General features: G+C 46.6%; 1 long non-coding RNA gene across 4 annotated transcripts; it reads right to left on the minus strand.

Annotated features, from left to right (window-relative positions):
• Positions 1-1708: 1708 nt before the first annotated feature.
• LOC146055582 (uncharacterized) lies at positions 1709-15725 on the minus strand. 4 transcript variants are annotated; one of them, XR_014468775.1, is made up of 5 exons: positions 15687-15725; positions 14736-14888; positions 13141-13316; positions 3264-3440; positions 1709-1976 (listed from the first exon to the last, which is right to left on the minus strand). It is a non-coding gene; the product is annotated as an uncharacterized LOC146055582 (long non-coding RNA). The 4 variants fall into 4 exon arrangements; XR_014468776.1 differs by lacking the exon at positions 15687-15725 and adding an exon at positions 15401-15418 and having other exon boundaries at positions 13141-13311; XR_014468773.1 differs by lacking the exon at positions 15687-15725 and adding an exon at positions 15401-15418.
• Positions 15726-16248: the final 523 nt, after the last annotated feature.

Genomic DNA, 16248 nt, shown 5'->3' on the forward strand with positions numbered 1-16248 from the left:
GATTCTTACAAAGGTGTTTAATACTATAATGTCATCCAACACGATCCCTAGTCACTTTAATTCGACCATACTCAGAGTGATACCTAAGCCAGGCAGGGACTTATCCTCTCCCAGTTCTTATAGACCAATTTCTTTTATTGAATATTGATTACAAGTTGCTCATGAAGATTATGGCAGAACGTCTCAAGCTAATCCTACCCAAGCTAATACATAAAGACCAGACTGGTTTTGTCATAGGGAGGAGCTCTTTGATTAACATCAGACGAGTGTTGGGAGCGGTCAATGCTTCCCAGTGTGCTGTGTCGGAGGACCCAAAAGCTATTCTTTCTTTAGATGCTGAAAAGGCCTTCGATATGGTGCACTGGGAACACCTGCATCACACATTGAAACGCTTTGCTTTCCCAGAGACCTTTGTACGCTTCCTATCAACGGTATATGAGGGTGCCTCCTCCCGGATTATAAGTAATGGCCTACTGTCGGATCCATTGCCCATTTTGAGAAGAACGAGGCAGGGATGCCCCCTCTCACCATTACGGTTTGCTTTGGCTCTTGAGCCATTAGCTATACATCTAAGAGAATCCCCAGAATTTCAGGGGATTCAGATTCGTAATATAGAACTTTGTGTATCCTTATTCGATGACATGTTGTTGTTTCCGTCATATCCACAGTACGCCATTCCATTGATATTCCGAATGTTACATAACTTTGGTACCTTCTCGGGATACAAAGTCAATGTAGACAAAATCAGAGCTACTACTTTTAAAAGCCCCCCCACCCACATTCCCACCTACTGATATATTACACTCAATAAAAATTCAAACATCCCATATTAAGTACTTGGGCATACAAATCCTTAATAGGCTATCAGATTTATATAGGAGAAATCATCCCCCAATTATGTCAAAAATCCTGAAGACACTCCACGACTAGACTTCCCTGCCCCTTTCCCTTCTGGGAAGAATTGAAGTTGTGAAGTCAGTGAAAATCCCGAGAATAATGTATCCAATGCAAATGCTCCCAACAAAAATCCTGTCCTCCGATGTTAAAACCTTAACACAGGCCTGCTCCAAATTCATATGGAATGGTAAGAAGCCTAAGATCTCCCTGGTGAAGTTAAACCTTTCTAAAGTTAATAGAGGTTTGGGACTCCCGGACATTACAAATTATTCCTGCTCTCTACTAACTTGAGTGGGGGTGGGATGGCTGCAGGAGGCCGACTTGTATTCTTTATTTGAATTGGACAAGGCTGTCCTCTTCCCGTACTCGCCCAAAGCCCTTATACACGTACCGAAGAAACAAATCCCATCACACGTATATAGCAACCCCTTGTTTCAGGATATGCATAGTGCATGGCACTTCATATGCTCTAAGATTGACCTAGACCCACTGTCTACGGAATGGATACCTATATGTGGCAATCCACTGTTCCCTCCGGGAATAAATAACCCAATTTTCAAGAGACTTGAGCGCAAGTCTCAAAAAACTAAATATACCCGGTGTTTGACCCAGGAGGAAAGACTTTATCGTTTACCACTCTTAAGGACAAATTTGGGCTACCAAATAATGCTCTTCCCAATAATCCAAATTCAACACTTCGTGCAATCTTTACCAACCCAAAATATTATGTCATCATCCCATTCCCTGCTCCACACTTGGGTGAATAAAATCCAGACCGACACCTTTAAATCAAAACTCATTTACACAGAGATGCAGAAGAATCCTTTATTTGTATTACAAGAAAAGACGAGGGATTCGTGGGTGCAAGACATCCCATCCCTACAAGTATCTGATATATTCAAGTACTATGAATCATCTATGAAAACTCTCCAATCTTCAGCCTTGCAAGAGACACATTAGAAGACCATTCATGGAGCTTTCTTGTTGCAGAGACAGCGAAGCTACTTTGACCCCAATGAGACGGAAAGAGGTCTCAAATGTGGCTATTATTCTGCATCTCTGTTCCATAACTTCTGGGACTGTGGGTACATAAAAAAGTTTTGGTTCAAGATTATACACTATATACAGAAGAACTTTTCCTAAAAAGTTAAACTTCAACCCATACCAGTAATATTCCTAAATTTTGACACATGGCAACTAAATAATAGCCAAAGACAACTCATACCATTTCTGACAATTTTGTTTACAGTGGCAAAAAAGGCAATATAGAAGTCTTGGATCACCAACCATAAACCAAACTTACCAGATGTGGAAGAATTATTAAATAGTTATAGGACTAGACAGATATAACAATATACAATCCATTCAATCGCTAAAGAAATCTTTCTTGAGGAAGTGGGAAGCATACATCAGAACTAAAACCTTGGCCACTCAAAATTCTAGAATCCCTTGACCTCCACCCGGTTATAGAATGATTAGACCCATGGAAACTGTTATGATCTGGGGGGGCAACACAGAATTGTTATAAAAATGTGTACTAATTGCTATGTTGTTATGTTCATACTTTAAAGGCTATACCCTCTATTCAGAGGAACACCCAATAATCAGTATTACCTTCCCAAACCTGCGGATCGCATATGTTAATCTTTCATCTGATATGGTAATTATTGTACTTAGACAAGTGGTATAATATGACGGTACAGACCGCATTGCCTCCTGTTACTAAACTGCGTTTTCCGAACCTCCCCTCCCCCCCCCCCCCCCTCTTTCACGTCCCCTTTTATTACTCTTTGTTGAATATAAATTTTATTTAGGAACCGTTCAGTCTATATAATATTTAAAATACTGCATGAGGAGAAGAGGTTAAGTTTATAAAAGGTTACTGGGAATGTTGCATATCCATAAAGCCAGCAGGCTGGCAAATTGCTACTCCTTTTTACATCATTGTTTAATTGTATGTACGCTCTCACTCATTCCCTCCCAAGTTGTCATACTTTTTGATTGTCGGTTCACTACTGTAAGTGACAAAATTTATGTTGTGATTTAATGTAAAACCAACCAAATAAAAATATTTAAGAAAAAACAACAGATTATAGGACTGAAACCAGCAGGTAGGCAGTTTATAGTGCATGAGGTCAAACTTTCGGTTTTATGATCAAGAGAGTCATACAATACATTGGATAATAAGGAAAAACTGGACATAGGACTGTAACAACCAGAAAAGCAGCTTAAAAGCAATATTACTTATGGCACTACATAACATAGTTTTAGAGACCTTCTAAATAACAAGATTTTAAATGAAAGCAAGCTAAAAATTGGATGGGTTATGGTATGCAGGGCTAGTATTCTTAAATGGAAATATTTACCTGTGCTTTGAAATTCATAAACTTCTGTTCCAGCATCTTCAGAGACACTGCACTGCATCCTGAAGACCTCTTGTACGTCCACCAACAAGCCTTACATTATATCCAGTGTTAGAAGACATTTGCTTTCTCTTGGCCAATGGATACCCAAAAACCTCAATATTCAATTGAGTAGCTGCCCTAGTGAGAAGTGGAAACAATAAAAATTAAACAATACCAATGACACGTTTTATACTGATTAAGCACCCTACAGGAAGTTAGAGAACTGGATATACACTGAGTGGCCAAATTATTGACACTTATATGCAGATCGGCCATAACTTCAAGTTGTTGCTGCTAGAGGGCCAGATAGCTATAATAAAGGGAATGCAGGACAAACGAAGCATCAATTGCACGGTGTTGCTTGCAAAGAAATGGGTAAAAACGTGAATAACCGAGTTTGAACACGGGATGATTGTAGGCGCTTGAACCGTTAGAACCAGTTTCAGCAAAACAGCTGCACTTGTACTTCAAAGCAGCAGTTATTAATGTTTACAGAGAGTAGACTACCAAGCAGAAAACCTGGTCTCATCGTCAGGCTTGTGGTCGTCACAAACTACTGAATCTGTCCAGTCCAACAGAAGAGCAACATGACATCAAATTGCGGAAATCTTGATCAAGGAGCAACTGTGAAGGTCTCTGAACGAAACTTAGCCGTATAGGATATGGAAGCCGATGACCTGTTCGAAAGCCTCTACTGTCTGTCTTGAACAAGAGCAGACGTCTCCAGTTCATAAGAATTGGACAGTAGACAGCTGGTAAAGGTTCATGTGGTCCGATGAAAAGTGTTTTCAATTACACCATGCAGATGGCAGGGTGCGAGTATGGAGAATACAGCACAAAAGCATGGACCCCAACTGCATTTCCACAACACTTCAAGTGGGTAGAGACAATCTTATGGTTTGGGGGGATGTTTTCTTGGCATTGGTTGGGTCATTTGATTCCTGTGGAACAACGTCTGAATGACCAAGGGTATTTGAGTGTTATCGCAGATCAAGTACATCCTGTTATGTTAATGGGGTATCCTGCTGCAAGAGTTTTCTGAGGTGGCTACTTCAGAAATAGTTGTAATTCCATTGGGTGTTACACCCGGACATTGTACCATGATAAAATTGAGAATGGCTGTAAGATATCTTTTTGAGTTGAGATGGGGTGGGAAAGGATGAAGTTTTCCACGTGTTGTAGAACTGCAGGGAAAGTTTATCATTATAGGAGGTCATGGTGGACTGTTTTTCCAACTAGAGAAGGTTGTAACAGTTCATTGAGGGTAGGAGGGTTTTTGGAGGTCCAGTGAATTAGGATGAGTTTTTTTAGAGATTGTTAAAATTCTAATAAGGAATGGTTGTGGAAGCCTCTGTCTGTAGATTCCCCGAAAAAAAGTGTAAGAAAACATAAGCAAGAAGGTCGAATAAGCAGCTTATTGATGAATGAGGTGACCTTATGCCAGAAACGTTTTATTTTTCCACAATGCTGGAAGGTAGCTGAAGAGTGATGGCATTTCTGACAAGTACCTGTTTCCTCTAATACAAAGTGCTTTCTTTGAGCCAGAGATATGTACGCCCTATGGAGAAAGCAGAAGGGTACCTCCTGAAGATATGCAGATTCGAGGTGTTGTAGGCCATATCGTAGTTCTTTCATAAATAGGTCATTTCTGTTATGTGAGGAATAAATGGAGTCCAAGGTGTTATAAAATTAGTCCATGTAGTGGTAGCAGCAGTATCTATCAATTGAGAGTAAAGAATCTTGGTATGATACCGTTTGGTAAGTAGCAGCCTCAACTGAGTGTTTATAGGATCAGGCGAACTCTGAAAATATCCCGGTTTGTGGAGAGACAAAACATGACAACGTAACTGCAGGTACATGTAAAATTGTTGAGAAGAGATTGTAAATTGCTCTTGGAGAGCAGAGAATGGATACAGATGTCCCCCAGGATCAAAGACATTGGATAGAACATCAAGACCGTTTTCCTTCCAGTGGTAGAAAGTTAATAGAGAATGGGGGGGAGGGGGATAACACAGGGTTACCCCAGACATGGACATATGGAGAACTATGATGATTCCGATGTAATTTTATGTTTAAAGAGAGCCATGTGGCATATGTGTCTCTGAACATGATGTTAGGTTTAAAGTCAGTGGGAATGCTACGGAGATCAGAATGTAGAAGGCCAGCAGGAGAGTATGGGTAAAAGAGGGCTTGGTCCCAAATTAGTTTTATTATCACAGGAACACTGGAAGCTGGGTTTGACACAAAAAGCAGCATATCATCTGCAAAGAGAGATACCTTAAGGAATTGGAAAGTGCAGTTCATCTGATATGGTATCAGATTCCTCATACCACCTCTACTAACAGAGTCCATGTCAAGAAGAATCCATGCAGTATTAAGGACAAAAGGTGGCCCAACATTGTATTGAGGGCATGGCTACTCAGTGTATAGTAAATAAACCTGGACTGTATCTTAAAAACTTTTGTATTCGGATTAAGTAAAGCAAGCTAAACACAGTACTGAAGCCGCCAGGATGGCAGCTTACAGCACAACACCACAAAGCATGATGCCTTATGATCAAGGACTGAAAACCGTATACTATTAGTATTTGCTCTAAGCAAAAAAATTGCTTAGAGCATATATAAAGTTAATGGTCCAAGGGACCTTTAACTTTATAAAGATAAGTACTACTTTGTGACTATCCCATCACATATTATGCTTTTAAGCTAACCCACCCCCCTATTGTCCAAGGCCTGTTAGGGTGTCAGAAGCAAGAGTGAGTGGTGTGAGAGACAGGTGTCAGAAAGAGCAAAAGAGGAGCTAGAAAGTGGGAGAGGGGTGGTCAGGGAAAGAGCTTTGTGGAATAAGAGGTAATGAGAGAACGAGAGGTGCAAGAGAAAGCGTTCTGATAGAGAAAGGGGGATGAGGAAGAGAAGGATTGCGAGCAGGAGTAACAATGTCAAAGACAGACTGGATCAAGAGTCAGTGTCAGAGAGAGGAGGGGAGAGTGGGGGTGTCACATAGACAATGAAAGAGTATGTCATAGAGAAAGGGGTTAGACAGAGAGAGGATGTCAGAGAGCTAGAGAGATGATGCCGTGGAGAGGAGGGTGGTAGAGCAAGGGAGAGACTGCCAGAGAGAGAGGAAAGAGGGGAAACTGGAGTAGAGAGGGGAGAAAGACCAGGGGCTGAGAGAGATGAGTGGCGAGATGGAGTAAGAGTGAGGGTTGAAAGAAGGGGCAAGGGGGAAGAGAGGACGGGAGTGGAGTACAAGGGTAGAGAAAGGATAGACAGCAGCTAAGAGAGTGGGTGACAGACAGTGGGTGGGGGCAGAGCATGGGAGAGAGAAAGGGGGGCCTGGGACAGAGCAAAAGAGGAAGGACAGGGTGGGGGCGAGAGGGTGAGCCAACAGGAGATGAGAGAAGTTAAGGAAACAGTGAGGTGATGGCGCTAAGCTGGCAGGTGTGAGACGATGGGGCGGGAGGGTGAGGTGACTAGGGGTGAGAGGGGGCGAGGTGAAGGGGTGATTCCACAGGGAGCGAGAGGAACTTTGTGGAATAAGAGGTAATGAGAGAACGAAAGGTGCCAGAGAAAGCGTTCTGATAGAGAAAGGGGGACAAGGAAGAGAAGGGTTGCGAGTAGGAGTAAGAATGTCAGGGAGAGAATAGAGGAAGAGCCAATGTCAGAGAGAAAGGGGGAGTGGAGATGTCACAAAGACAACAAAATAGTACATCGTGGTGAGAGAGGGGGTAGACAGAGAGAGAGAGAGAGAGAGAGAGAGAGAGGGTGTCAAGGAGAGAGCTAGAGAGACGATGCCATGGAGAGGAGGGTGGTAGAGCAAGGGAGAGACTGCCAGAGAGGGAGGAAAGAGGGGAAACTGGAGTAGAGAGGGGAGAAAGACCAGGAGCTGAGAGAGATGAGTGGCGAGATGGAGTAAGAGTGAGGGTTGAAAGAAGGGGCAGGGGAAATAGAGCAGGGCAGGGGGGGTACAAGGGGAGAGAAAGGACAGACAGCAGCTGAGAGAGAGGGTGACAGACAGGTGGTGGGGGCAGAGTATAGGAGAGAGAAAGGGGATTGGGACAGAGCAAAAGAGCAAAGACAGCGAGAGGGTGAGCCAACAGGAGGCAAAAGGGGTTAAGGCAACAGTGAGGCAACGGTGCTAAGCTGGTGTGAGTGAGACGGTGGGGTGAGAGGGTGAGGTGACTAGGGGTGAGGGGGTGGGGTGATGGGGTGATTGCACAGGGGGCAAGAGTAGCTTTGTGGAGAAAGAGGTAATGAGAGAATGAGAGGTGCAAGAGAAAGTGTTCCGATAGAGAAAGGGGGATGAGGAAGAGAAGGGCTGCGAGGAGGAGTAAAAATGTCAGGGAGAGACTGAAGCAAGTGTTAGTGTCAAAGAGAGAAGGGGGGAGTGGTAGTGTTGCAAAGACAATGAAAGAGCGTGTTGCGGAGAGAAAGAGGGTAGACAGAGAGAGAGGGTGTCAAGGAGAGAGCTAGAGAGATGATGCTGGGGAGAGGAGGGCGATAGTACAAGGGAAAGACTGCCAGAGAGGGAGGAAAGAGCGGAAACTGGAGTACAGAGGGGAGAAAGACCAGGGGCTGAGAGAGATGAGTGGCAAGATGGAGTAAGAGTGAGGGTTGAAAGAAGGGGCAGGGGGAACAAAGCAGGGCAGTGGGGTACAAGGGGAGAGAAAGGATAGACAGCAGCTGAGAGAGAGAGTGACAGACAGGGGGCGGGGGCAAAGCATGGGAGAGAGAAAGGGGGTCCTGGGACAGAGCAGAAGAGGAAAGACAGGGAGAGGGTGAGCCAACACGAGGCGAGAGTGGTTGAGGCAACAGTGAGGCGACGGGGCTAAGCTGGCGGGGGTGAGACTATGGGGCGAGAGGGTGAGGTGACTAGAGATGAGAGGGGGTGAGGTGATGGGGTGATTGCACAGGGAGCAAGAGGAGCTTTGTGGAGAAAGAGGTAATGAGAGAACGTGAGGTGCAAGAGAAAGCGTTCCGATAGAGAAAAGGGGATGAGGAAGAGAAGGGTTGCGAGCAAGAGTAAGACTGTCAGGGAGAGACTGGAGCAAGTGTCAGTGTCAAAGAGAGAAGGGGGGAGTGGAAGCGTTGCAAAGACAACGAAAGAGCATGTCGTAGAGAGAAAGAGGGTAGACAGAGAGAGAGGGTGTCAAGGAGAGAGCTAGAGAGATGATGCCGGGGAGAGGAGGGTGGTAGAGCAAGGGAGAGACTGCCAGAGAGGGAGGAAAGAGGGGAAACTGGAGTAGAGAGGAGAGAAAGACCAGGGGCTGAGAGAGATGAGTGGCAAGATGGAGCAAGAGTGAGGGTTGAAAGAAGGGGCAGGGGGAATAGAGCAGGGCAGGTGGGTACAAGGGGAGAGAAAGGATAGACAGCAGCTGAGAGAGAGGGTAACAGAAAGGAGGTGGGGACAGAGCATGGGAGGGAAAAAGGGGCCAGAGGTAGAGCAAAAGAGGAGAGACAGGGTGGGGGCGAGAGGGTGAGCCAACAGGAGGCGAGAGTGGTTGAGGCAACAGTGAGGCGACGGGGCTAAGCTGGCGGGGGTGAGCCGATGGGGCGATAGGGTGAAGTGACTAGGGGTGAGAGGGGATGGGGTGACAGGGTGATTGAACAGGGAGTGAGAGGAGCTTTGTGGAGAAAGGAGGTAATGGGAGAACGAGAGGTGCAAGAGAAAGCGTTCCGATAGAGGAAGGGGGATGAGGAAGAGAAGGGGTTGCGAGCAAGAGTAAGACTGTCAGGGAGAAACTGGAGCAAGTGTAAGTGTCAGAGAGAAAAGGGGGGAGTGGAAGTGTTGCAAAGACAACGAAAGAGCATGTCGCAGAGAGAAAGAGGGTAGACAGAGAGATGGTGTCAAGGAGAGAGCTAGAGAGATGATGCCGGGGAAAGGAGGGTGATAGTACAAGGGAGAGACTGCCAGAGAGGGAGGAAAGGGGAAACTGGAGTAGAGAAGGAAAAAAGACCAGGTGCTGAGAGAGATGAGTGGCGAGATGGAGTAAGAGTGAGGGTTGAAAGAAGGGGCAGGGGGAATAGAGCAGGGCAGGGGGGAACAAGGCGAGAGAAAGGATAGACAGCAGATGAGAGAGAGGGTAACAGAAAGGAGGTGGGGACAGAGCATGGGTGAGAGAAAGGGGCTTGGGACAGAGTGAAAGAGTAAAGACAGGGTGGGGGCGAGAGGGGGTGAGTCAACATCAGTGAGAGGGCTTGAGGTAACAGTGAGGCAACAGGTGTAAGCTGAGAGGGGTGAGGTGACTAGGGAGAGACCCTCACTTTCTCGCCCCATCGTCTCACCCCTGTCAGCTTACCCCCGTTGCCTCACTGTTACCTCAAGCCCTCTCACTGATGTTGACTCACCCCCTCTCGCCCCCACCCTGTCTTTACTCTTTCACTCTGTCCCAAGCCCCTTTCTCTCACCCATGCTCTGTCCCCAACCCTGGTCGGTCAGCCTCTCTCTCATCTGCTGTCTATCCTTTCTCTCCCCTTGTACCCCCCTGCCCTGCTCTATTCCCCCTGCCCCTTCTTTCAACCCTCACTCTTACTCCATCTGGCCACTCATCTCTCTCAGCACCTGGTCTTTCTCCCCCTCTACTCAAGTTTCCCCACTTTCCTCCCTCTCTGGCAGTCTCTCCCTTGTACTATCACCCTCCTTTCCCCGGCATCATCTCTCTAGCTCTCTCCTGGACACCATCTCTCTGTCTACCCTCTTTCTCTCTGCGACATGCTCTTTCGTTGTCTTTGCAACACTTCCACCCCCCCCTTTTCTCTCTGACACTGACACTTGCTCCAGTCTCTCCCTGACAGTCTTACTCTAGCTCGCAACCCCTGCTCTTCCTCATCCCCCTTCCTCTATCGGAACGCTTTCTCTTGCACCTCTCGTTCTCCCATTACCTCCTTTCTCCACAAAGCTCCTCTCACTCCCTGTGCAATCACCCTGTCACCCCATCCCCTCTCACCCCTAGTCACTTCACCCTCTCGCCCCAACGTCTCACCCCCGCCAGCTTAGCACCGTCGCCTCACTGTTGCCTTACCCCCTCACACTTCCTGTTGACTCACCCTCTCCCCGTCTTTCCTCTTTTACTCTGTCCCAGTACCCTATTTCTCTCTCCCATACTCTGCCACCACCACCTGTCTGTCACCCGCTCTCTCAGCTGCTGTCTATCCTTTCTCTCCCCTTGCATCCCCTGCCCTGCTCTATTCCTCCTGCCCCTTCTTTCAACCCTCACTCTTACTCCATCTGGCCACTCATCTCTCTCAGCCCCTGGTCTTTCTCTCCTCTCTACTCCAGTTTCCCCTCTTTCCTCCCTCTCTGGCAGACTCTCCCTTGCTCTACCACCCTCCTCTCTCCGGCATCATCTCTCTAGCTCTCTCCTTGACACCCTCTCTCTCTGTCTACCCTCTTTCTCTCTGCGACATGCTCTTTCGTTGTCTTTGCAACACTACCACTCCCCCCTTCTCTCTTTGACACTGACACTTGCTCCAGTCTCTCCCTGACAGTCTTACTCTTGCTTGCAACCCTTCTCTTCCTCATCCCCCTTTCTCTATCGGAACGCTTTCTCTTGCACCTCTCATTCTCTCATTACCTCTTTCTCCACAAAGCTGCTCTTGCTCCCTGTGCAATCGCCCCATCACCTCACCCCCTCTTACCTCTAGTAACTTCACCCTCTCGCCCCATAGTCTCACCCCCGCCAGCTTAGCCCTGTCGCCTCACTGTTGCCTCAACCACTCTCGCCTCCTGTAGGCTCACCCTCTCCCTGTCTTTCCTCTTCTGCTCTGTCCCAGGACCCCCCTTTCTCTCTCCCATGCTTTTCCCCGCCCCCTGTCTGTCACCCTCTCTCTCAGCTACTGTCTATCCTTTCTCTCCCCTTGTACCCCACTGCCCTGCTCTATTCCCCCTGCCCCTTCTTTCAACCCTCACTCTTACTCCATCTTGCCACTCATCTCTCTCAGCCCCTGGTCCTTCTCCCCTCTGCATTCTAGTTTCCCCCATTCCTCCCTCTCTGGCAGTCTCTCCCTTGTACTATCACCCTCCTCTCCCTGGCATCATCTCTCTAGCTCTCTCCTTGACACCCTCTCACTCTGTCTACCCCCTTTCTCACCGCAACATGCTCTTTCGTTGTCTGTGCGACGCCTCCACTCCCCCTTCTCTCTCTGACATTGACACTTGCTCCAGTCTCTCCCTGACATTCTTACTCCAGCTCGTAACCCTTCTCTTCCTCATCCCCTTTCTCTATCAGAACGCTTTCTCTTGCACCTCTCGTTCTCACATTACCTCTTTTTCCACAAAGCCCCTCTCACTCCCTGTGGAATCACCCCATCACCTCACCCCCTCTCACCCCTAGTCAGCTCACCCTCTCACCCAATAGTCTCACCCCTGCCAGCTTAGCCCCGGCACCTCACTGTTGCCTCAACCCCTCTCGTCTCCCGTTGGCTCACCCTCTCGCCCCCACCCTGTCTTTCCTCTTTTGCTCTGTCCCAGGATCCCCTTTCTCTCTGCCATGCTCTGCCCCCACCCCCTGTTAGTCACCCTCTCTCTCAGCACCCATCTATCCTTTCTCTCCCCTTGTACCCCACTGCCCTGCTCTATTCCCCCTGCCCCTTCTTTCAACCCTCACTCTTACTCCATCTCACCACTTATCTCTCTCAGTCCCTGGTCTTTCTCCCCTATCAAATCCAGTTTCCCCCCTTTCCTCCCTTTCAGTCAGTCTCTCCCTTGCTCTATCACCCTCCTATCCCCAGCATCATCACTCTAGCGCTCTCCTTGACACCGTCGCTCTATCTGTCTACCCCCTTTCTCTCTGCAACATGCTCTTTCACTGTCTTTGCAACACTTCCACTCCCCCCTTCTCTCCGACACTGACATTTGCTCCAGTCTCTCCCTGACAGTCTTACTCCTGCTCGTAACCCTTCTCTTCCTTGTCCTCCTTTCTCTATCAGAACACTTTCTCTTGTACCTCTCGTTCTCTCATTAACTCTTTTTCCACAAAGCCCCCCTCACTCCCTGTGGAATCACCCAGTCACCTTACCCCCTCTCACCCCTAATCACCTCACCCTCTCGCCCCATAGTCTCACCCCCGTCAGCTTAGCCCCGTCGTCTCACTGTTGCCTCAACCCCTTTCGCCTCTTGTTGGCTCACCCTCTCCCTGTCTCCTCTTTTGCTCTGTCCCAGGCCCCCCTTTCTCTCTCCCATGCTCTGCCCCCACCCAGTCTGTCAAACTCTCTCTCAGCTGCTGTCTATCCTTTCTCTCCCCTTGTACCCTACTGCCCTGCTCTATTCCCCACCCCCTTCTGTCGACCCTCACTCTTACTCCATCTCGCCACTCATCTCTCTCAGCCCCTGGTCTTTCTCCCCTGTGTACTCCAGTTTCCCCTCTTTCCTCCCTCTCACAGTCTCTCCCTTGCACTATCACCCTCCTCTTCCCGGCATCATATGTCTAGCTCTCCGACATCCTCTCTGTCTAACCCCTTTCTCTCCACAACACACTCTTTCGTTGTCTTTGCGACACCTCCACTCCCCCTTCTCTCTCTGACATTGACTCCTGCTCCAGTCTATCCCTGACATTCTTACTCCTGCTTGCAATCCTTCTCTTCCTCAACCCCCTTTCTCTTTCAGAATGCTATGTCTCGCTCCTCTCGTTCTCTCATCCCTTCTTTTTCCATGAAGCTTTCCCTGACCACCCCTCGCCTTCTTCTAGCTCCTCTCTTTTGCACTTTCCGACACCCTGTCAACCATGCCACTCACTCTTATTTCTACCACCCTAGCAGACATTGTAGTGACAGTAGGGGGATGGGGAAACTTAAAAGGATAATATGAGAAATTGGGAAAACAAATTAAAATCTATATTTACCTGTGCATCGAAATCCATAAAATTCTTGCCCAGCATCTTCAGAGACTCTGCAGAACTGTATCCTGTGTCCCACCACCAAGCTGTTCATAAAATCCAGAGTGATTGAAGACTTTGGCTTCCTCTTGCAACATTGCAAACTTTTTCCAAAAACCTCAATATTCAATAGAGTAGCTGCCCTAGTGAGAAGGGGGAAACCATTCAAGTAAGTTTTTGTATTAGTTTACAAACCTATCAAATTTAAACGCACAACACTGTACAGGAGGTCAATATACCGCATGATGTCATACAAAAACAGATATAGTTAATGTCGGGATTGCCCATAAGGGTACAGGGTAAACCCACAGTGGACAACTCTGTCCAAGGGCCCTCTTACTCTTCGAATAGGTTTCCAGAGTGGAAACTTGAAATTATTATACATAACCCCAATTTATAAAAACACGCTTATACAATTTAGAAAACAATATATGAAACACAACTAAAGGCAGCCCAACAACTGTTCCCTGAAGGCTGAACAACATAAACTAGAACATACACCACAATAGTGGTATGGTGCCTGAATATTAGGATATATATTACAATATTAGGACTTGAACCAAAATTTAAGGTATTAAAGTCCAAACTCCAGTGAAGCAAAGAGGTATTCGTCCAATACGTGTTGTATTTGAATGATCCTGCAATAGGCTGGCACAGAATATACAGCAGATTGTTCCTCAATTTAGGGGCAGATTTATTAAGCTCGGTGAAGTGATAAAATGTCCGGTTTTTATCACCGACCAATCAGCTCCTAACTGTGAAGTTACAGGCTTAGTTTGAAAAATGACAGATAGGAGCTGATTGGCCGGTGATAAAAACCAGACACTATCACTTCACTGAGCTTATTAAATCTACCCCTCTGTTCTTTAAAAATAAACAGGTAATATACTAGGAAACTGAACTGATGCCTATCCTTTTAAAACATTGACATCAACTGATTTCATCATTCTGATTCACCCAAAAAGTTGGTTACATTGATGCCTATTCTTCCAGACTTATAGCATCAAATGTAACCTTTGAAGTGTAGCTCTGTCTCCTACATGCAATACCTTGATTCTGACTGGCAGAGCTACACTTCAAATGTTTAAATTGATGGCAATTATCTGGAATAGGCATACCTTACATTTTGGATGAAATCATTATATTGAGGCACCAAAGCATAGGCCACTAGCACTAAATTTTGGGATACAGACCCACGCAGAAAGAAACCCCAGGCAAAAGTGAGAAATTACACAGGTTTTAAAACAATCCCGGGGTTCGTTTTTTTTGCCAAGATACATGTAGTATCCTAGCATTTAGGATGCCATCGGTCATAATACTTACCCCACCATCCCAAAAGGGAATATCTGGACAGGGTCTCTGACTGCACCCTAACCGCGCACCTGACCCTAACCCTTCCCACTAGTGCCTAATACTAAACCCTATAACACATCGCCAACATCTAACAACGATTGTCATTTTCTCCCATACATTTCCAGATTTTTGTTCCCAGATAAATCTTTGTGTGTACACATCTTAACCCCCCTTCCCTGGCTGCAATCTCAGCTGCCCTGATTACTTACCGAATGGGATTACGGCTGTCTGTATCCTGGCATCGGTGTCCTGTTCCATTCAGAGCTCCATCGCCAGTCTCGTGAGGGCAGTCGGGATGCTGGCATCTGTATACTGACGTGATTCTTCTAGCATGATCTTTGCTGACATGATTTTAAGGCATCCTGTTGAAAACAATTGAAAATGTACATGTGGATGAGATACAGGCTCAGTATGGCAAGGATAAGTCATATGCACAATATACTAATATTTTAGCTGTACAGAAACACTAACCATACGCTGCACAAAGCATCATTTAATATAAGGGAATGTTAGATGCAATACCAAGACAAGGCTGTAATCTGCTCCATTACCACAGTATTACATAAAACCATTGTTGTATTTGTTATTTTATTAATGTAGTTCACCCTGAGTGCTGAAGGACCAAGGACCAAGCAGCACACTCCAAGCAGCAGAAGTCTGTATCATTAATTATATTTCATAAGCAGTGAATGTGAGGCAAGATATGCAAATGTGTGTGTGTGTGTGTGTGTGTGTGTGTAGGGGGGGGGGGGGGGGATAACAAATAGAATGAATGCTGAGAATACATATAATGAATGGCTGGTATAAAAAAATTAAGGAGTAGGTGAAAGAAATTGCAGCTGGGAGGGGTAAAGTGGGGACTTTTTGAGCTCACCCTGTCTGAATACCAGCAGCTGGGATTACGATGTCGGTATACAGACCCCCGGGATCCTGGCCGCCAATGAGTCATACCGAACACATTTAAACTGTGGCGTAGAAAGGATAGGCTGTGATGAGGAAGGGTTGGGAGAGAATTCCACCATAGGGCAGTCATCCATATGTATTTCACTGATAGATATCTCTCTCGCTATCTATCTATCGATATAGATTTTTTATTTATTCATTAACAGTTTCTTATATAGAACAGCAAATTCTGTTGTGATTTAAATACATATACTCACAGGGCCTGCACTACTGTTGCTTCCTCATGGAGGTACAGGGAGTATGCACAAATAAAGCAGGCAGACAGGTACTGTATTAAGCCTTCGGGGGGGGGGGGGGGGGGGGGGGGCAGGGCACCTTAGAATGACACTCCTCCCCCAAAGGACTTAATAGAGGTAACACCTACAGCAGGCCCGGCCAACCTGTGGCTCTCCAGATGTTGCTAAACTACAAATCCCATCATGCCTTGACACAGTTTTGCTATAAGGTAGTGTTAAAACTGTGCCAAGGCATGCTGGGATTTGTAGTTTCACAACATATGGAGAGCCACAGGTTGGCCAGGCCTGAACTACAGGACGGGAAGTGCTTTCTGAACATACTGAAGTCCCTTCTGGGGGCTACACTACACTACATAATACATCATTACACTAGATACAACTACCTGCCACACTACATTCCTCACAACATTAAAACACTGCAGCCTGAGCCCCCCCTTCTAGTTAACTTACCATGATGCCAATGTGGGGCACCTGGTCCACTAGAAGAGTATATGGCAGCATACAATTTGTGACACCCTTATGA

This window comes from Crinia signifera, unplaced genomic scaffold (genome assembly GCF_055691185.1).
Source record: "Crinia signifera unplaced genomic scaffold, ASM5569118v1 HAP2_SCAFFOLD_501, whole genome shotgun sequence".
NCBI lineage: Eukaryota > Metazoa > Chordata > Amphibia > Anura > Myobatrachidae > Crinia > Crinia signifera.